At 34.9% G+C, this 23,293-nt stretch overlaps 1 protein-coding gene across 3 annotated transcripts in view; it reads right to left on the reverse strand.

Moving 5' to 3' along the window:
* Positions 1-19,720, reverse strand: part of eys (eyes shut homolog) — a 522,196-nt gene extending 502,476 nt beyond the window's left edge. For 2 of the 3 annotated variants that reach the window (XM_073920212.1, XM_073920209.1), the window contains exons 1-2: positions 19,463-19,720; positions 15,120-15,265 (exon numbers count right to left, since the gene is read on the reverse strand). The gene's annotated coding sequence lies outside the window, so the exon portion shown is untranslated. Of the gene's footprint in view, positions 1-9,324; positions 9,515-15,119; positions 15,266-19,462 lie in introns of all 3 variants that reach the window. The other variant, XM_073920210.1, reaches the window with a different exon arrangement.
* Between the last annotated feature and the right edge of the window lie 3,573 nt (positions 19,721-23,293).

Genomic DNA, 23,293 nt, shown 5'->3' on the forward strand with positions numbered 1-23,293 from the left:
GAGTGTGTACTGCAACTGCCCAAGAGATGAACATTTTTTAATCCCTTTAGCCGACCTCATGGTCTGACTGGGGCCCTTTTAACTTAGCCTAACATAGATCATTGAATCGGATTAGACCATTAGCATCTCGCTCAAAAATGAGCAAAAGATTTAGATCATGTTCCTATTTATAACTTGACTCTGTAGTTACATTGAAAATGAGAACTGAGGCACAATGATATTATGCAACTCCTGAAAATGGCATGGCAGAAAATTCATTATTATGCCAGAATGAGAGTATAGTTCCTAGTCATATCAGCCTAGAAAAAAAAAAAAAAAAAAAAAAAAATTAATTATAATAATAATAATAATAATAATAATAATAATAATAATAATAATAATTATTATTATTATTATTATTATATATATATATATATATATATATATATATATATATATATATATATATATATATATATATATATATATATATATATATATATATATATATATATATATATATATATTTATTTATTTTAATTTTTTCATTTTCCATCGCGGTCTTAATAGATTTATTCATTCATTTTCCTTCAGCTTAGTCTCTATTTCATAGGTCGCCACAGCGAAATGAACCACTAACTATTCCAGCATATATTTTATTCAGCGGATGCCTTTCCAGCTACAACACAGTACTGGAAGGGTCTTAATACACGATACAAACTTTGAGTAACATTTGAGTGACTTGCTAGCATTCTATTCTGATTCAATGATTTATGCTAAGCTAAAACAAGGTTTTTTTATTATAATATTTTTATATATGTATAATATATTTTTTTTTTTTTATGTTGTTTTTAAAATATGTGTTTTTCCTAAGCTGACATTGTTTGTTTACAATTTTTATACAGGTTTTAGCATCCAGAATAAGATGAAGTACAATTATGATTAACAATAAAATCACAAGGCTATGGAATACAGGTGAATAAAAAAACAAATCTTAAGTTTCTTGCACAGACCAATGGTTCCGTTACATACTGTAAGACAGTATGGCTTCTGTATTGACAAGAGCCATATTAATATTGTTTGGTCTTTTTTCAGTTAAAAATCTTTTATGTTTCATTTGGTAAATAAAAAAATTAATATTGTTTGGTCTTTTTTCAGTTAAAAATCTTTTATGTTTCATTTGGTAAATAAAAAAAATAAGCTTTAGGGTGAACTGTCACTTTAAAGGGCCATGAAACCCCCCTCTTTCGGTTCAAGTCTACCTCAGAAGGAGTAGTGGGCATGGCCAGCAGAACAGGGGAGAAAGAGGGGAGTGAACAACTGTTGTCAGTTGGCTCACAAAATGAGACACAAACTGTGAGGAGGGCCATGATTTTAAGTTTACAAAGTTAAAATGCAAAGACATAAACAGTCATTTAATGTCCAGCTACATTTGTTATTCGTAATTTCATATACACAACCACAACTTGTTATATCATCATAAAGACATAGTGTTTAAGTAAATACTATAAATGAGGACTTCCCTCCTCCTTAATCCCTGGGTCTGAATGCAGACACAGTGGATAGCAGTGCAGCAGGTCTCTTGCCCTGTCTATTCCAACCATTAGCCGTGCTGATAATCTGAAGGATTTTAAACAAATGGCGAACACAGCAGCACGGATCTAGGTGATGTGTCTGAATGGTAACAAACTCAACTGATAAAAGACAAAGTCTGCCATTCTCCAATTCTTGTACAGCTTTCCCAAAAACATGCTTGCTGCAAACCAACAGATTTGCTGTATCGGTCATGACAGAATAGTGGGGAAAAACATGCAACAAACCCCTTGGATCATGGAAACAAACACATACGACCAGTGCAGTGCGCAGACACGGTCTCACCCATTCATCCGCTTGTTAAGTGTGATGTCACGCGGAGCGGCTTCCGGGTCTATTCAACTGAATGGGGAGACTCATGAAATGGTAATAATAAACATTTACAAAGTGATTTAATACTTTCGAAAGTCACGATCGCAATATATATGTCCATGCCTAATATCCAATGGCCAGAAAGTGATTCATTGTTTTATAAATTGTTAAATTTTTGGTATTTGTTATGCAGCAAGCCCAGAGATTGTTGTGTACACTATGACTTTATGTAAAATTAACTTGAATGTTTGATGAGAATAAAACGCGATCATAAACGAACGATTTCTCCACTCAAATTAGTGGACCCGGAAACAGTATACCTACGTCACAAACACGTCACCACTTAACAAGCGGATTGGGTCTCACAAGCATGTGCTCTCATTAATAATTAAGAAGAAGAGTCTTCTCATAGAATAAGAAAACTCAGCTGATAATAATAAAAAGAAACCAACGCATCATCACTCCACTAGCAGATTCACGCTCCGTCACCAATTTTGATCCTGCCCCCCAAATTTTTTTTTAACCCAGCTGACAAAAGCTCAAAATTATCCAGTTACCCCGCAATTAAATCGGGTGGGTGCTAATGTTTTCTTAACTGATGCTCAACACAGACAAATCTGTTAAAATTTTAAAATAATACTCAGGGTGTCTTGAACCTTTAAAACTTTTCAGGAAAAAAAAAATCCCATTTATTCAATTTATTAGGAGATAAACTAAATACAGCATCTTCCTTTATTCTGATAGCATCACAATAAAGCTGAAATAGTCCACTCCTAATGTGCATCTTTTACTTTTCATTATGTTGCATTAGGGCTAAATAATAAGCACATTGTTAAAAAGCTTGTAATTGTTTTGTAATGACAGAGGGAGGAAATTGCCTATTGAGTCCATTTTATTCACACCAGTGTTCATTGTTTTGATTTGCGATTTTACTAATTGAAGGCATCATTTGTAATTATTACTGAGGCATGGCGTGTACATTTCCTGGATATAGCTGTGTGTTTGCCATAAATGTGTTGAAATCATCGTGTACAGATAATTATACATGAGATGTAATTAAAAGATTGCATATGGGAATGAGTTAATTAATATGCTAGTAACTTGTTACCAGCTCCATTGATTGGTCTCTCCTTTGCAGTAACATAAAAATATGATTAATATATAATTAATATGACATAAAGGAGTAAATGATGACACCATTTTCATTTTTGGATAAGCTTCGAGTGTTAACGTTGATGACATGTAATAGTAACAACAGCATTCACCCAGAATATTGACAATAAGGTCAACATTTATAATGAAGGTTCTCCAGGCTGCCCAACAAATGTCGCTTTAGTTATGGTATTCTGAAGGTCAAAATAAATTAAATGTGTTTTAAAATAGACTTTATTAACATTCATGCTGTTCTGTATGACATTATTCTGTGAAATGCAAATTACATTTTGGAAATTTTGTCTATACCATGAAAGTCAGTGGAGGTCAAGGTTGTTTTAATGCCACTGGCTTAAATACTTTGTTTGTTTATTATCAAAAATTGGAACACAGACAAAGTAAATTTCAAATGTAGAATGAGAAAAAAATTATAATAATAAAGAAAATAGTTTTGGGATCCTAGTATTTGGATGTTTACTATCTGAAATTTATGATAACCTCTGTGTGCGCTTTAAATTAAATCAGTTGTATATTATAGTATATTTGTTTTGTTTTTTATTATCATTTATTTTGCATTGATAATTTCAGTTATGACTATACTGTATAATCATTTATACAACTGTTCTGTCTGATTCTTGAATCTGATTGGCTGATAGCTGTGGGATATTCTGCCAGTAAGAGCTCTCGTCTAGCCTCTTCAAGATCTGGTGTCTGGGGCTGGATCTTATTTATCTGGCGTGGAGTGGGATCTAACAGATGAATTGACTGACGGTGCATTCCAAGATGGCTGCTGAAACATCTCTTTACACTTGTTTAAATTTTCAATCTAATAATAGCCTAAAGAATTTTGTCTAAAATATTATTTTTCTTCTGAAAATTAAATCTAGCATAGTCTAATTTACAATTAATTCTTTTTAATTAGTGGTTTTTAAATTACTTTTGTGGAGATTTTTTTTCCCCTTTTTTCAGAAAACTTTTTGGGGCCTAATAGGTTTCACTGGTTAAATTATGCCACCTAAGGCTACAAAGAGTAATGTCAAAGTCACACCTGAGTTTAAGCATGCAAAAATCTGTTGTATGGCACTGTGAATAGGGGGATGATTAAACAAGATGATTAGACATCTAAAAAAAAGTGAGCGATTGGTCCATAATTTTGTCTAGAGGTCATGTTTTGATCTTCGAATGGTCTCACGCGGACACGCCATGCAATTTCGCAGGTCAGAGTTTACCAAGCTTGAACCCTGCAATGTAGTAAACTACTAAATTTGGCACACAAGCTAGCATTTCCAGTCTGACGCATTTGCGTGTAGGAATAGAAGTCTATGGGGAAAATGTCCAGCGTGACCACAGCTTAATACTGAGAAATAGGTTTCTATATGGGGCAAGTGCGTGAATTGCTGGAACAGCAAATAGATTTCTACAGAACCTTGCTTGAATAAGAAGGAAGTTTCAAAACCTGCATGTAAATCATAGTTGACTCTTCTTCAAACAGGGATAATTTTAAAGGGAGACACCAGGGACAGGGTAAAAAGAAATAATAAATGTAATAAAAGTACATCTTAACAAGGCAAAAAGAAGAATATTAAGAAACTGAGAGATTATGTTGCTTTTGGATTAATGAAATTTTAAATAGTTTCCAAAAATGAGTCAAGGTCAGTTTTGAATAAATCAAATAAAGATTTAGAGACGAGATTTTTCTTTTTATGAATATAAAACTTGGCTAAAAGAAAACATAAATTAATTATGCATACATTTCTCAACTTTTCTTTTGAACTGTCAAACAGCCAAATGAAAACATCTTTAAAAACAAAATGAAAAGTCACTTACTGTATAAAATAAGACGGAATACACACACTGAAAAATAGGACCACAATCTAACTGTATAGACTTTTATATACGTGTTTGTGGCCCTGGTATTTATCTTGTTATAAGTCCTCTCAAGTATAGATACACCAGTAATTTTTGACCTGTGGGGACATTTTTTTAAATCCCCATGATGGCTCATAAATCATCCAAAATAAAGTATTTTGAAAATGCAAAACTGCAGAATGTTCTCTGTGAGGGTAGGGATTAAAGTTTGAGTTGGAGGGAAAAGGACCGAATACACACACCCAGACACACAAAAAGACTTTGACACTTGTTCAAACAAATTTATTAAACTGAATTTAAAATGAGATGAAACAACCCGATTCTTACGTTTTTTTTTTTTTTTTTTTTTCGTTTGTTTTTTGGGACAACTTAATTGTTTTATATTCAATTCACTTCAATTTGTAAAAATTATTATATCATCTTAAACAGTTTGTGTTGGGACAGCATGAAAGGAATGGTGTGGGACCCAACATTTTTTTAAAGTGTATACAGTCTGTACAGTATAAAAATAATTACGTCTATGGGATCTCAGTGTGTGTGTGTGTGTGTGTATGTGTGCTGGTTTGGTGAATTATGAGGGGACAATTTTGAGACATAAATATGACCTAGGCACTGTATTGCAATCTTATAGTGGTTCATAACAACATGCCCTGTTTTCTCGCAATTCAAAATGGTTAAATAATCATATTAAACAGGGCCTTTTCACATTAAAATTTTCTACAGGTTTCCTGTAAGGTTGGGTTTGGGATAGGGCTAGGGTAAGGACATGTTATAAGTAAAGAGAAGTGCCATATGGAGTTCTCTTCTACAGTGAGCATTTTTCTCAGCCTCATTGAATTATCATTTCATGTTAAAAGACAATGAAAATAACATATTCTTTGCCATAAAGGTGAAATTACTGATTCTAGACATACAAGCTTGAAAGAAATGCTCATTTTAGAGGATAATTTCAGATGGCACTAAAAGGTTTTTGCCTATGAACTCTTCAAGTGTTTTTTAGAGTATGCAAAATTGTACATTATAGGCCAATAAAGAGTACGAAACATGTATTTGTGTGTGTGTGTGTGTGTGTGTGTGTGTGTGTGTTCTGCAGAAGATAAAAAAATCATACAGATTTGGAACGACATGAAGGTTGAGTGATTCATTTAGAGTACCCCTGACCCCTTACGACCTCTTTTTTTGTGTGAATCCTAAGTCTCCTTCTCGCCCCTTCGCCGTGTCTGAGAAGCATTCTCTTTAGATCAATTACCAGCTGGAGCTATCTAGGTTGTTTCAGCATCATGGCAAACATGGGATTAATTACTGAGGACACACCAACACCACGGTACAAGGGCGCCTCACCAAAGGAGGGCTTACAACCTCTCGGTGCGGGACGGAGCTTGTTTGTCAAAAGAGGAGAGCGAAATCCAACCGAACCCCTTGTGTGGCGCTGTCTCACAAACTAGTCATTAATTACACCGTTTCCTTCATCCAGAGGCAGCATCTCATGAGTAGTGTGCCATACCCCTATTGCTCCCCGTTTCGCCCTCTGGTGGGTGTCAAGCTCGTAGAACTTTATATAGTAGGACAATCTTACTTTGTAAGTGCTGTGTGCAAGTTTTAAAGGGATGGTTCAGAAAAAAAATTCAAATCAAGTCATCATAGTCACACTAGTGTAGTATTACATATACCTTTCTTTCCTTTTTCAGACCACAAAAAGAGATTTAAAAAAAAATGTCCTGCTTGGAGGTGTTCCATATTTAATCGACTCCACACTACCTACACTTACTTTTTAGGGTAGCTTTTATGTGCTTTTAATAGGATTTCAAATATTTATTTTTATTTAATATTATTTTGTCTAAGTTTTCTTTGGGTAATTTTTGCATATATTCTTGTTTTCTTATTTTACTTCTATACTTTATACATTTAAAGTGCTTTGAGTTGCTATTTTAAAGTCACTATGAAATAAAGGGTAACACATTAGATAGGGCTGGGCGATATTGCAAAATATATATACATGGATTCCGCTACATTCATTCTTCCATTGCGGGGCACCACGCCAAAATTCATCCCACCACAGCTACATTACAGCTTCTCAATCATAATAATTTTTTTTTTTAATAGCGGGTAATAACTGCACCAAAACATATTAAAGGGCAAGTAAGTTATAACAGCGCAAACTTTTCTGTAATCGTAGTAGTGCTGTGCGTCATTTGTTTAACCCTCTAAGGTTACATGCTGACTGACTGACTGGCTGACTGAAAGGTGCATGATGCGTGAGGCTAGCAAACACGACGTATAGCCGTTTCACTTTACTTCTGGGCGCATTAATACCTCACTGTGGGTCTATTGGAGACGTTCATATATATATATATATATATATATATATATATATATATATATATATATATATATATATATATATATATATATATTCCTAGCAAATCTAATAAATGCTGGATACATACTCGTTGCATAAACACACTAAATCGCTCTTCAGCAGCAATTATTTGAGAGCGCACAAGATCTGCGTGCTCTTGAACAGCTTATATTTGAGTGGGAGTGCAAGAAGTTTTGTGCACTAGCAGAGGAAATCGGCACGCAAGAGATTTGCATACTCGTAGGCTATTATATAAATGCGATCTCGACTTCTAATACTGCGCTTACAACATTTGTCATTGAAATAACGCCAAAAGTAGTTGGTAGGTCTGTGTAAAAAAAGGCCTGCCGCCACAGCTGGAAAAAAATCCTGGAGGAAACACTGATATATCACGATTTCATGTTTAATATCATTCGATATTGATAATTATTGAATATTTCATTAACAATATATTTAGGAATATAGTGATTTTTTTATTTAACCACTTTGTTTTAATTTACCAGCATTACTAAGGCAAATAGTTTTAATAGTCAAAAACAAAAATATTTAAACAGAATAACTAATCTAATATAATCTTATATAATCTAATCTTTATAATATAATACATTTTAATTTTAATTAAAAAAAAAAAGAGTTAAAGAGACTCTTGAACCTGATAAACAAAATGTTACAAAGCGTAAATACTGAACAATCAAAGCAAAATTTAAGATGCCAGTAATAATGATACAGTAAACCTTAAACTCTATCAACACCAACTATGATAATCAAATCTGAGCTTTTAATTAAAGGAACCAGCCATTATTATTCAAAAACATATTGCAACATTACAAAGTGTGAGGTTAAATGATTAAATTACCTATATGCTAAAAAAAAAAAAATCTTTCCGATGGGGTGCTAGTGCCTGGGATGCACAAGAAAAGAAACCAAAAAGCCACTCTGTAAGTAAAAAAAAGGATGTAAGAATATTGTCAATCTCCTTACTGCTGCAATTAGGGTTGGGCCGATAGACGATGGCATCGTTCATCGCCGATGGCCAATAGAAAACACGATGATGAGCCGGCATCGCCAATCCTCCAAACCAACCCCACCCCGTCGCAAACCCACTCGCGGAAAATACATACTTAGACCCCATTTACACTAATACGTCTTAGTATTAAAATGGCATTTTAGAACGCTAATGATCCACATCCACACCATGTTTTACCTAGCATTTCTGAACAGCCCAGTGTCAGCTGAAAACGCACATGATCACGTGACCACACGCACACACACCCTGGTCTGAGCTCCAGAGAAAAGTGCACGTCGGACAGTTTATCAAGGATGTACTGCTTTTTTTTTTTTTTTTTTTTTTTCTAAAATACATTGAACCATATATGAATAACATTCATTAAATGTTAATTAAACATGGGCTTTTTAGTTAACTTGTCTAAAAAAAAAAGTTTCAAGTGCTTTAATGCAATGAGTTTCCACACAGTGTTTTTTTAGTAAAGTCAACTATTTGGAGTCTATTATTTTCTTCTTTTGTGGTTGAAAAAATGGCACAGAGCCTTAAAGTAAGGTATTAATGATTTTAGAAGACTTTCTATGCTTCTGCAAATTGTGTCTTCTTCAAGACATAACATTGAGAGCGACTTCCCTTACATGATTATAGAGTGCAGATTATTTGGAGGTTAGGTTTAATTGTTACCCTCATGGTGCCTCGGGTTGTCTAATTATATGGATTTGTTAGTGGCATTTGCGTGGCCAAAAGGTCATTCCTTTCTCATTTTTTCCAAAGCAATTTTCCCTGCAGTTATTTATCAGCATTGTGAGGAGCACAGCGACTCGCAAATGATGAAGGAGCTCGAGGGAAACTATAGAGGAGAGTCAAAATCTTCAGCTGAAATTTGCGCATCTGGTGTTAAATGTAATGCTGGAGCTCAAATGACCTGCGTCTGAATGTCATTCCACAGTTATGACAGAGAGTAAAGCTCAGAATATTGTTTGTTTTTAAATGTTATTTGCTCTGCTTTTTCCTCCCCGAACACCTTGAATATTTTATTGCCTTCAAAACAACATACCTTATCCGAGACCCCAGAGGTATCTTGGATTTTCAGGTGAAGTAATACATTTCTGCTTTCGGCAGGTGGCAGGCTGTTGGGATGTGACCTCACTCGTTCTTGGCACACCTTCATTCTGCTTTTATGAAAGTCTTAATCTGGTTGGGTGCCAGCATGCAGTCTCTCTCTCTCTCTCTCTCTCCCTCTTGTTCTGTTTAAAAGACTGAATTAACATGTGTTTTCACACATTGACAGCAAAGCTTACTTGATAAAAGCGTAATCAGTAAACTGTAACTGCATGGTAATGAGTGACATGACAGTGACAAATAACTTCACAAATACAGCGATTCGGTGTGAGGGGCTGGCTGTTTTTTGAGCTAATTCCTGTTGTTGCAGAGGAGCTGTTTTGAAAGCGTGCACATTAACTGTGTTTACGCCATTAACTCTGAGACACAGCACACTGCTGTTTTGTTTGAGGATGTTGGAAAGTGCCATTTCTTGATAAATGTAGGGTATATTGTACAGTCAGTCGATCACTTCCTGAGGAGAGTTATATAATAATAATATTATTAATAATAATAATAATAATAATAATAATTCAATTCACCTTGATTTGTATAGCATTTTTACTATGTTGATTGTGTCAAAGCAGCTTCAAATAAAATATCATAGTAAATTGAAACAGTGTAGATCAGTATTTAGTGTTTAAGTTCAGCTCAGTTCAACAACAACAAATTGAACAAAAAACCCATCGATGCATAGCTCTACCGATCCCAAACCATGCAAGCTCGTGGCAACAGCGGAGAGGGGGAAAAAAAAAAAAATTCACCAATTGGCGAGAACGAAGAAAAAAAAACCCTGAGAGAAATCAGACTCAGTTTAAGGTTAATAATAATAATACCTTACATTTATATAGTCCTTTTCTGGACACTCAAAGCACTTTACACATTGGGGGGGAATCATCCACCACCACTGTGCCACATCCACCTGGATGACACGATTGCAGCCATATTGCGCCAGATCGCACACCACACACAAGCTGATTGGTGTAGAGGAGACAGAGTGATGAAGCCAATAAAGATATGGAGATGGTTAGGAAGCCATGATGGACAGAGGCAAGTGGGAAAATTTGGCCAGGGATTTTTAACAACCACAATTTGTTTTTAACGACCTCTGTTTAACGTCTCATCCAAAAGATGGCACTCACTGAGCAGTATAGAGTCCCCTTCACTATACTGGGGCGTTAGGACCCACACAGACCAAAGGTTGAGCATTTTATTTTTACACTATGTTTGAAATCAATGAGGAATCAACAGTACTGTAATTGTATTAATTTGTGTAAATTGAAAATATCTTAATAAATATGTCAATAATTACATTGTGTACATAATATTGTCTAGATATTCATATTCAATGCATTCAGTCATTCACAAATTAGTGATTTGCTTTTTTATTCATTCAAGTATTTTACCTTGATATTTGAGCATAGTTGACATTGTTAGCATTAGCTAATTAGTATACCATTTTGTTTTTACTAAGAATCTGTTTGTGCTTAACATATTAGTAGTTTTTTGAAATGCATTAGCACAGGGGTGGACAACCCTGTTCCTGGAGAGCCACCTTCCTGCAGATTTCAGTTGAAACCCATATCAAACACACCTGCCTATAATTATCACGTGGTGTTCAGGTTCTAATTAATTGGTTCAGGTGTTTGATATGGATAGCAACTGACATCTGCAGGAAGGTGGCTCTCCAGGAACAGGGTTGGCCACCCCTGCATTAGCATGTTACTAGAATATTATAGAACGAGTTAGAATGTTACTAGCATATTTGACCAATATTTTATGAATAACAATTTTCATGTTGCTACTTGTGTGAAATGGCATGTTGCTTGTACGTTTATAGCACGAATTAACACGCTGGTTGTACGTTTCTAAATGAAGTTAGAAACAGAAGGATTTTAACATTAATTACCATCTTGCTAGCATTATTTAGCATTCTGTTAGCTAGTTTCTTACATGAATTATATATTGCAGCATGAAGGTTGTTAGCAATAATTGGCAAATTAGAAACTAAGTAGTGTGTATTCATGTAGCGCATTTATTGTATATGGCCGCAACCACAGAACAACAGCGCCAGTGCGCTCACCACACACCAGCTATAGAGGGAGTGGAGAGAGTGTCAAAGTCAATTCGGTGGATGGGGATGAGGGGATGATTGGGAGGCCATGATGGGTAAGGGCCAATGGAGGGAATTTGGCCAGGGCAACTGGGTTATGCTCCTACTATTTACACGAAGTGCCATGGGATTTTTAACGACGAGTCAGGACCTTCGTTTAACGTCTCATCTGAAAGATGACGCTCACTGACAGTATGGTGTCCCCTTCACTATACTGGGGCATTAGGACTGACACAAACCACAGGTTGAGTGCCCCCTTCTGGCCTCTCTAACACCACTTCCAACAGCAACCTATTTGTCCCATGTGGCTTGAGTTTCCAGTCTGTCGCATTCGCTTGCATATGAATGGATGTCTATGGGGAAAAATGTGCAGTGTGACTGCAGCTTAAGTCTTATAGAAAATGCTGCAGCAGAAAAAATCTGATTAACCTGAAGGTTTGAGTCAAGCTGGTATACCTAAAAATCGACATTTAGAAATTTTGATTTTCATTATATAAAAGAGTAAAGAATTTTCATCTTTTCCATTTTGTTTTATGACACATGATGCTTGAGACAAGTTCACACATCAGTTCATGCGGTTTGTTTTCAATAGGGATGGAGGATACATTTCTTATAGCATTCTGTCAAATTAATTCAATATGATTTAATTTTACAAAAATCGCTTTATCACTTGTCACAAAAGAAAAAAAAATGACTGAATGAATTACTTTTCAGAAAGTTCTAAGATGCATTACCTGATTCATTTCAAAGTTGTGATATACAATGTTGGAAGGAACTGAGCGTGGCATTACTGCCATACTGGTTGTGCCAGAGCTTGTTCAATTGGTAGATGCAGGTGATGGAGGTGTCTTATAAGAAATTGAACACACAATGGCCAATTTGGGAAATTATTGCCACAGCTGCTCCTGGGTGGGGTGGAAATGAGGAGAAATATGAGCGAATCTTCCTGGGCCAGAATCGTAAATATCTCCTTCATTAGTATGCATCTCTATGCTCTACCAGTGGCAGCTATTTGTGTGTTTCCAGCCAAAACACCTTGGAAAGAAAAAATATACGATGGTATTGGTTGTTGATTGACTCCTGTGCATGAAGATTTCTTCATAAACACTCAATACATTGGCTGTTCTGCTGCATATTACCAACATACTGAAGATAAACACTGGCACCAAAGAGATATGACAAAACATGTCAAAAACTGTTGCCAAAAAGGTCATGCCATTAAGTGTTTATGGAGATAAAACTGATTGTTCGCATTTTTGGCCTTTGCGTGACCTTTTAGTGACAGTGGATGTTTAGAGTCAAAGTGTCTCATTATTTCTGTTCTCCGTGGGTCTCTGTTAATTAAACTGAGCTTGAATAGAGTTGAGAACACAATAAGTACCTTGCTTGCACCTATTAATGCTGCATTACAGCAATGTGTTTTTTTACGCAAATAATATATAATAACGGAAGGGTGACAGCCACACTGAACCATTGTAAAATTGCACTCAACAATGTGCAATTTTGCTGATGTAAAGCAAACTATTGTGTTGAGCCAACAAAAGTGGATAGATAACTTGTTAAGTTGTATGTCTTTCTGCTGCATTCATATTTAAATGTTTAAATATATATTTCACATATATATTCATTATCTCCAAAATAAATAAATAAACAAACCCATTTTGAGGACCTCTTTAATGATAAAATATAAAAATTTATATATTTTATTCAACTGAGAAAAAAAAATCATAAAATGCTCACAAAATTTTATATACAGTGGAATTCAGAATTATTAGCCCGCCTAAATTTTTAGGCCCCCTGTTTAAGTTTTTCCCCAATTTATGTTTTGGCAAGAAGATTTTTCCAACACATTTCTAAACATAATTGTTTCAATAACTCATTTCTAATAACTGATTTATTTTATCTTTGTCATGATGACAGTAAATCATATTTTACTAGATATTATTCAAGACACTTTTATACAGCTTAAAGTGACATTTAAAGGCTTAACTAGGTTAATTAGGTTAACAAGGCAGGATAGGGTAATTAGGCAAGTCATTGTATAATGATGGCTTTAAAAAGAAATAAAAAAAAATGCTTTTATTCTAGCCAAAATAAAACAAATACGACTTTCTCCAGAAGAAAAAATATTATCAGACATACTGTTAAAATTTACTTGCTCATCATTTGGAAAATATTTAAAAAAGAAAAACAAATTCAAAGAGGGGCTAATAATTCTGACTTCAACTGTGTATGTGTGTGTATATATATATATATATATATATATATATATATATATATATATATATATATATATATATATATATATATATATATATATATATATATATATATATATATATATATATATATATATATACACATATATATACATATATATACATATATATATATATATATATATACACACACACACACACACGCACACACACACACACATTTTTTTTGATAATTTTAATTATTAGCAAAGTATTTGCTAATATATGAATGAAAAATACATTTTTATTCAACTGAAAAAAACAAAATGCAAAACATTTTAGGTGTTTTTTAAAAAGTTGTAATGAATAGTTTTTTATTTCTATTTTAATAAATTGTATGTCGTAAAGGATATACAAACACAGCAAAATATGTAGCTATAAACTCTACTGACTGACTTATAATGAAAAATCAACTTCCACAAATTAAAAAAAAGCAGTTACATCACACTCACCCTCCTAACTGAGTGACTCGTGCAATTTCAAAGCCAGCCTGGGTAGCCAGGTGTGTGCAAAATACTTGATTTGCAGTTTTTTTTTTTTCTCCAATCTTCAGTGCTAATTTCTCCCTCACACTCCATCATAACATCACAACTCATAAGACAACTTTTCACCTGGATGAAAAATCTCATCACAATTTAATCTTGTGAGATCTCGTCATACGAGATCTGGCCACATGAAGAAACCCCATTCATGACAAAAACTGTAATGTTGTAATTAATCTAGAAATCTTACTAATATAAACTGGAGAAATAAACTCCAGAGAGATTAACGCTTCACTGCAAAGAACTGTTAATTTCTCTGGAGTTTATTTTTTCAGTTTTCGAGAAATAAAAAAAAACTCTTTTTTTCCCCAATGGGAAAATTCTGAAAAATTAATAGCAATTTTAATAATTTCAAATAACGTAAAATACGGAAAGATAAAAACAGGATGTAGGCTTTGCATTTATTCGAAAACCACGGTCCTAAATAGTGACACCAACAAAGTTTAAGGTCAACATCAAGGTTGTCACACCAAAAAATAAGCATATTGAGCTTCAATGAACATTGGCCTAAAAAAAACTTAAATCTGAATATCTCAGTAGAGATCACTAAACTCCATATTTTTGGTCAGTGTTTTCATCACTGGCACTTTGCCATGCTTGCCAGATTGATGTATACCATTGAACAGTAATTACATTTCAGTTGTGTCTCTTTTCGTCAAATAAATTATATAAATAAAAAAAATGAAGATCTACATTAGAGGAACATTTATAAAACTTTTTCTTGCTAATTGAGAGGATCACATGCTTATGATTGACCACGGCTGGTCTCGCATTAGCTGACACATGATGCACTAATCAAATTAATTCTAACTCACTATAAATAACCAGAGTTTCTTACCTCAGTTATCTTCGTCTTGAAGAATCCCTTCTTCCACCCCTACTCCTCCTTCCTTTTCCTAGATAGGGCAGCACGGAGACCCAGTGGTAAGCCTTTACCAGACTGGTCAATGTTTCTCTGTGGAGTTTACATGTTCTCTCCATGCACTGTAAAAATGATATGAATAATTAGTTATGATAGTTTGTTTTTAGTTCATTGTAACTTATTAAACCAAGTTAATCATGTTCTGGCTTAATTTTATAAGTTATGCACACAGGTTTAAGGTACCCAGGATTTTTTTAACAGTGTGTTCACATGGGTTTCCCCCAGTTTTCCTCCCACCATCCAAAGACGTGCTACATAAGAGAATTGACTTAACCAAATTGCCATCATGGATTAGCTCTTAATCAGCAATATATCTCTCTATAGCACTGACTAACTCGTCATTAGCTGTAAATATGCAAGGGAATTCTCGAGACCTACCTGAGCTCAAACTCCCCTTTTGCCGTTCAAACAAGAGTGAGCCCTGAGCCCGGTACAGCATGCCAAACTCTTGAATATAATCTTAAAGCAAAATGCTGACTTTAGAAGTTTTTAGCATTTTTCACCAAGGATTTTGCAGTTATTTTAATCAGGTTTACAAATATTGAAAGTGTCTTGAAAAAGTGTAATCTAAATTTAATGACTGTTAATATCTCTTTGTATCATAAAGTTATCATAATGTGCCCCGGGATAAACAACTCTTGAAATATGCTTTAAAATCTTCTCTTTTACTATTCAGAAGAACTTTAAATGGGGCTAAGCGAACTTGAAATTTAGAAAATTGGATGGTTGTCTATTTTTCTGTCTACCATTAACTTTGATGGCTTTGGCGTCATCTTTGTTTGGTCTCATCTAATAAAAAAAATTTAATAAAAAAAGTCAACAATTTGCATCCCGTTAACAATACCACATAATATAAATGTTTATGTTGTGGTTTGAATTTGAAATTGTTCAAGAATGAATGTGGCCATGCGCTATTTTCAAGAGAGAACTGTGTTAAGAGGATGATGCAGCTCAATGGTCTGTACATGTTTGTTAGTTTTTGCCTCATTAAGCTTCATGTGCAAACTCCATATTTCCAATCAATATTAGAAAGGATCACTGAGCACTCAACATCATCTCTGTAACATCACAATACATAAATATCACACAGTTTTTGCCCTGTTGTGACAAAATGACCAAAGCTCCAAAAATGTTGCAGTCAGGGTCAACAAACTCAGAAGATTTAATGATGAAATTGCAAAGAATAAAATATTGAGATCATGTAAATGTTTATTGATGCATTTCAATGGTTTTTAGACCATTGTCAACTGGTTTTGTTAAACCACATAGGCATGGAAAGAAAAGTACAATTATGTTGTGTGAAATATCTATTAAACGAATTGGGTGTATTGCACAACAGTAATATGCCACAGTTGATTGCAATAGAAGAGTAATGAACTGCAGATATGTATGATATGTAGGTTCACCAAAAATAAATCTAGAAGATCGTACAATTCTTATAAGTGTGGATTAAAAAATAATAATAATGTCATCTGAAAGTTGAAATGAGGCCTTCTTTGATGTGCATGTTGTTAGGGTAAGGCAATACTTGGCTGAGATATTGTTCAATATTTGAAAATCTGAAATTTGAAGTAGGGTTGCACAATTCTGGCTAAAATGAGTCACAATTTTTTTTGCTTAAAATCAAGATCACGATTTGAGAAGGCCATTATTTTTTTTTTATCTCAAACATATGGTCAAACAACAACAGTAATACAAAGTCCCTTTAAGGAAAGTAATTTCATTGGACGGTAGGGTTGGGCGATGTTGACCAATTTGGCATCGTACAATGTCTAATGTGAAACATCGCAATGGACAATGCCATCGTTGTCATAGTCGGAGGTCGCTGTTAAATAACAATTAATTCAGAAAAAATTACCTAATTATAGCCTACCGTTTTCACTACCTGACCCACATGGTCTTTGCTTTACCCATAACCAAACCATAAATAAATAAAATTACACACAAATTACCACCTGTCAATAACTTTTTTCACCGGGACTCTGGCATGAATAGGGCACCATGATCTGCATCGAAGGCTTTTCCTACAGCTGGTGGAGGAGACGAGAGTTTGTTTGGAGTTCACTGTAGTGCATGCATTTTGATTGTTTTTACTGCCATCGGCGAGGGACAATGGCATCGTCTATCGGCACAACCCAATTGGACAGCCATCTTTGAAATGCCTCTTAGGCAGTATGCTCAGGCATTCTGATTGAATGTGGATGCAACAAATTCTCCAAAAGTGTTTGCCAAGCAAACGATTAAATTTCACATTAGGAATCAACAATACGATTAAACAACAACTGTTAAATTGCTAAATTTTGTATAGGCTGGGAATGGTGGACCTAAACAGACTTTAAATTTGTCCTGGTGTGCACAGTAAAGTGATCAAAATACAACTATTATAATTGTTAAAATTCCGAAGTTGAAATCTGAAGTTGAATTATTATTAGACCATTTCATTTTTTTACTGAGACATTTGTTTACTCGTTGGTTTCACTTTCACTGCCAAGTGCAGCTCATGTCATGACTCCCGTCACTTTGAGGAAAAACAAAAAACAAAAAAAAAAAACATGCAAGTCATACTTACCCCACGGCTCCAAAATGATCGCTCTGTGTAACAGACCGAATGTTATTTACAATTTTTTTTGCTGTTTTTCACAGCCTATGCAGTTTCTGTTTACTACATTTCGAGCACGCATGCGTTTTCTCAGTAGTAAACAGACAGTAGGACATCAATACATCAAAATAAAAATGACATACTTGGGTAAATTATATGATATATTACACGGGATGATAGCAGGATAGAGTAGTAAAATACAGGCAATTCTAACAAAAACAGTAGGTATGGGTATATTTCAAACTTGTGGGGAGCACAATAACAAATATGAATGTAACCATTTCTCTATGGATTAATTCATGACCAAAACAAACTTAACAGTACTTTTAGTTAAATGTCTTTACAGATGCCCTGAATTTATATATATATATGGAAACAAATTACATTTTGCATTCTAAACAGGGAAAGAATAGGTCAAGAAGTCAGTACAGAATAATTGAAAAAAGAAAATAGCATACCCATACTACAAATGTTTCTGCATATATAACTACTGATATGAATGGAATAACAGGCCACTAAAAAAACACAATATTTCATATTGTCAGCTATGTCTTTGTCCCATTTTACACCTTTGCTGCATGGTGTCCACGTACGTGGGGAGTTAAATAATTTTTAAGTCAAACAAATTTTCTAAAAATGAAAATGTATTTCAATTTTACTGTCGTATTAAAGATAAAAAAAAATTATAATTATCCAGATAATGTTTTTCATAATTCATGCATGAAAGGGTTAAGTTAGCTGTTTTAACATTAAGTTATGATTGAATTGCCTCTTGTCGCAGTTATGAAATAGTTTGATAACAAGCAGGAAATGCTTATGGGCTAATGACATGACCACATTAAAATGTTCTATATTACTAAAGTAATGAAATAACTAAAGATTGTGAATGATGGCAGTCACATATCTGACAGAAAAGTAAAATCCTGCTAAACAAAATCAAAGAGAAGTGCTGATGTAAGGCAGACTGATAAACAATAATTTCATTTATTAGGTTTAAGGCTCAACACACTGCATTTTTGTTCTTAATTAGTCATTTTGCCTTCTTTCCAAAAACTAAATCCTCAAAGCAAGGCTACTTTAAAAACAAATTTACGTGAGAAATGGAAACATAATAAAAATGTCTTGTTTTATTTAGATTTTTGCAAATGGTAATGGTAATAAATTAATTTAAATCCTAAATAAGAAAAAAAAATTGTGGCAAAGCCCTGTTACCTGCTTTTTATTTGTCTTAAAACCACAATTCCATCTCTGTTATAGCTTTGTCTGCAATATCTTAACAATATTGTATCATGTATCATGCATCAACCCGAATCGTACCAAGTGTATTGTTACACCCCTAAACAGCATAGATGTTGTAACATTGCACTATAAATGATTGATTTCGGTACTTCTACTTTCATCAGAGCTATAGAGATGAAACATTGGCTTTGAGGCTGTGAATGCCACTGCGCTGTGCTGCTTTGATACCGAGCAACTCACAAACCGCTGAGAAGAAACAAGGCTGAGTCTCCAAAGCACCGAAGGGGAAAAAAGAACCCCTGACCTCCGCCACCCCGCCATACACATTGTCAAATTTTGATTAATCGCCGCTTGCCATCATTTATAGATGAGTCGGTTTACATTAAGATTCAAGTTCCCCCCGGTGCGCGGAGGGTCTCACCTTGGTTCAGGTAGCTGGTTGCGCAGCCGCCTGGGGGAAAGGCTTTCGGCCAGCTGGAGGAAATCTACTGTCCTAGATCCTGGGATAGTGCCACCGCACCTGCCGCCATTCACCTCATGTCCTTGGGTTTTTGAACCCACTGGCCATGTCGACTTCAGCCGCGATGCAAAAAACGTTGGTTACCGTAATTCATGATGCATTGTTCAGTGCTTCATAATGAACATCAGCAAAGTTCGTAGTTCGCTCTTTCAGAAAGGCGCAGTAAAAGGTTTCAGAAGTTAATTATCCAATTCAGCCGTGTAGTCTTGCGTTACTTAGCTCTTAAAGGGATAGTTCACCAAAAAAATGAAAATGACCTCACTTTATTTTTTACCCTCAAGTGGTTCCAAACCTTTATGAAATTCTTTCTTCTGTTGAATACAAAAGGAGATATTTTAAAGAACAAGCTGAAAACCTGTAACCATTGACTTCTATAGTAGAGAAAAAACCTACTATGTGGAAGTCAATGATTACATATTTACCACTTTCTTCAAAATACTGTCTAATTTTGTTTTAACCAAGGAAGAGAAGACAGACAGGTACAGTAATAAGTGGAGGGTGAACGAATATAGACAGAATTTTCATTACTTTGTTAAATGATCTCTTTAATTAAGTGCATTAGGGGTCAGGGATGGTGGCAGGGGATTTGGGTGATAAGCTGACAAAACATTGCTTTAATTCTGAAGGCAGTTTTGTTTATGGAGAATATTAAAAAGCACTGCAGTGTTTGTCTGAGATAATTAAGCTGCGCTCACATTAGAGTTTGAGCATGCGATATTCTGTCGTGCGGCGCTGCAAAAAGGGGCGGGATTAAACAAGCTTATTAGACATTTTTTTAAACCGAGCGATAGCTCCATGTCTTAAATTTCTGTCCGGAGATGTCGTGTTTTGATACTCGATTGGTCTCACGCAGTCAAGTGATGCGATTTCGCAGGTCAGAGTTCACCAAGCTTGAACTTTGCACCGCAGCATCCTACGAAACTGGATTCATGACCCTGCGTTTCCAGTCTGACGCATTCGCCTGCGTATGAATGGAAGTCTATGGGAGGAAAAGCCCTGTGTGACCTTTAGTCTGAATATTGTATATTCCAAGCGGATCAGTAAGTTCTTGTCACATGACTCATGGTGTGTTTGCAGCATTCTGAAGATGTTTTTAACTGGGTGCACCACTGTGGCCAGAGATCTTTTAAGTTTAGTGTTTTATTCCTCCAAAGCATTTTCCCTTTGTTTTTCTTTGACTACATTTAAGATGCGATTTTACATGTTTTACAGAGTTGCTGGTTCTAGTACCGGCAGGGTCATTTGGCATTTCTGTGTGGAGTTTGATTGTTATCCTTGTGTTGGCGAGGGTTTGGTGTGAAAACTAAATGCCTAATATGTGACTCCATCACCCTGTCCATTTTAACTGGTCTAAATGCATTGCTTCAGATTTTCACAAGTAAGTAAGAAACCTTGAAGTGTTTTTGATTCAGAGCTTAAATTTGATAAGCAGGTGAGCTCTGAGGTAAAGGAAGGTTTCTTTCAGATAAGAAATATTGCAAAAATAAAACGAGTCCCAAAATGTGTCATTTGATTTAAAGCATGTTTTACATGATTTTATTATTACAATGTTGTCTGGGCCAAGAAACAGGTTAGTGTATTTGCAGTGCTAGCATTTGCAAAGACTGCCAGTGGTCTAGCAGCTGAATAGATTTTGAACATGATTCAGATTTATTCTACAAGTCGGCCATTGAGGTCATGCCAAAAATATTTATTAAATATCCCAAAATTCTGCTTAAAATCTGAAGGTGACCATGCCTTTTCAGCTGGATTTGAGCCACCTCTGTAATGACCTGGTGTTTATTTTGTACACCACTAGGTCATTTTATAGCACTTTTAAGAGAGCACTTACTTGCTCTTCAGTGTGAGCTGGTGTATTTGTTGATATTATGTCAGTTTCCTGCTATGTTCTGTTGATTTAGCTCTGTTAATTTATATAATGTTATTATGTTTATATTGTGCATTCATTCATTTTCCATTGGCTTAGTCTCTATTTCTATATTACAGCAGAATGAACCACCAACTACTCTGGCATATGTTTTACACAGCAGATGCCCTTCCAGCTGCAACCCAGCACTGGGAAACACCCTTACACACTCATGAACTGTGGCCAATTTAGTTCATCCAATTCATCTTGAGCATGTCTTTGTATTTTTTAATATTGAAAAGCACTTAGGCTGCACTGTAAAACAGAAACATTTACAGGTAATTGTATGTATTTTTTTACAGAATTTTCCAGTTTTTTCATTATACAGTAAAATACCTGTTGTTTTATAGATATTTTCTGTAATAAAAAAAAAAATTCTAACATTAAATTTACAGTTATTGCTTGTATTTTGGTATTACGTTTTTTTCTGTTTTTTAAAGGAAATGTTCTGTATTTTCAGAGTACCACATAATTTTATTTTGATATTTACAGATTATTCCTGTAAAAACAGGGAAACAGAAATTCTGTCAAATTGTTTTTAGTGAAGATAGTAATCATAAGAAAATTAGCATGAGGTTAATAATGTCAAATAATACATAGCCATAGCCTATTGTTTGTAGGCTGCATATAATGCATGCACTGTTAACTATATTATGTTGTTTTACTACTCTAACAATGTAGCTATGCTAATTGTTACGCCTGTTTCACACCGCAAGCGTCAGCGGCGCGTGAGCAGAGCGTGAGCAGCGCGTGTGTTTTCGGCGTCCATGTTAACAGATTAGAGCTTTCATACCGCACGCAGCAGCAGCGCGTCAGAGCGAGGCGTGAGCGTCGCCGAAGCAGCAGTGCAGCGATAGTTTTGGCGCTGGGTCTATTTTTGACGCGCTGCTCACGCTCAATTAAAGTGACAGTGCATTGAGAATGACCAAAACACATTGAATGAAAGTAAAAACTAACAATTTTACCCAATAAATACGTTAATAATGTCAAATGGTTTATATATAGTCATTTAAATGAACTTAAAACGATTAAAAAACGGCAACAAACATTTATTTAGGCCCGAACTACAAAACCAAATGTAAAACTATTTTACTATCAGTTTTGCTTAAGTTGCACACTAGTGTTGTAGGAGAGGGGAAATGGAATATTTACGTGATTTGTAGTCCATAGCGAAGTGTATTGTGGGTAGTGTAGTGCGACATGCATGCTGGATTATGTGAGCTCGCTGTGTTCTGTGCAGCTAGCAGAGCAAGAAAGTTTTAATCGGCTTTGTTTTATGTTCACTCGAATTATTCCTACCGGGAGCTGTTTGCACTGTGAATCTGACAACACGAAAATAACTAAAAGAATGGCATGCATTAATTACTTTTGTCCGTCTCATCAACTGCACGAGCATGAATTAACGAGCTGTTATTCTGCCGCTGGACATCACTGAAGCGGAGAAAGTAACACTAGTTTGATCATGTATAAATATCATTATAACTATATTGTATAAATATGATTATAACTAGGTCTACAGCAACCTGATAATCAAAAAACAAATGACATGATATCACAATTGTCTACAGTCTTCTGACTGTAGACAATTCTCATATAAGTTAGCTTTAGAAGCATACAGTACTATTTGATCTATAAAATTTGTAAAATAAACATTTGCAGGTTAATGAAACAGCATAGGAGGGGCCTTGGTACAGATGAAAAGTTTAAAAAGTGTATTTGTATATAGAGGGGTAACTAGATAGAATAGACAGAGATAGGTTGATCTCAGCAGCAGCTGCCGAAGAGCTGCGCGCTGCAGACGCAGCTGGTGTGAAAGGCAAACGCCT

The sequence above is a fragment of the Danio rerio genome, chromosome 13, assembly GCF_049306965.1.
Source record: "Danio rerio strain Tuebingen ecotype United States chromosome 13, GRCz12tu, whole genome shotgun sequence".
Lineage (NCBI taxonomy): Eukaryota > Metazoa > Chordata > Actinopteri > Cypriniformes > Danionidae > Danio > Danio rerio.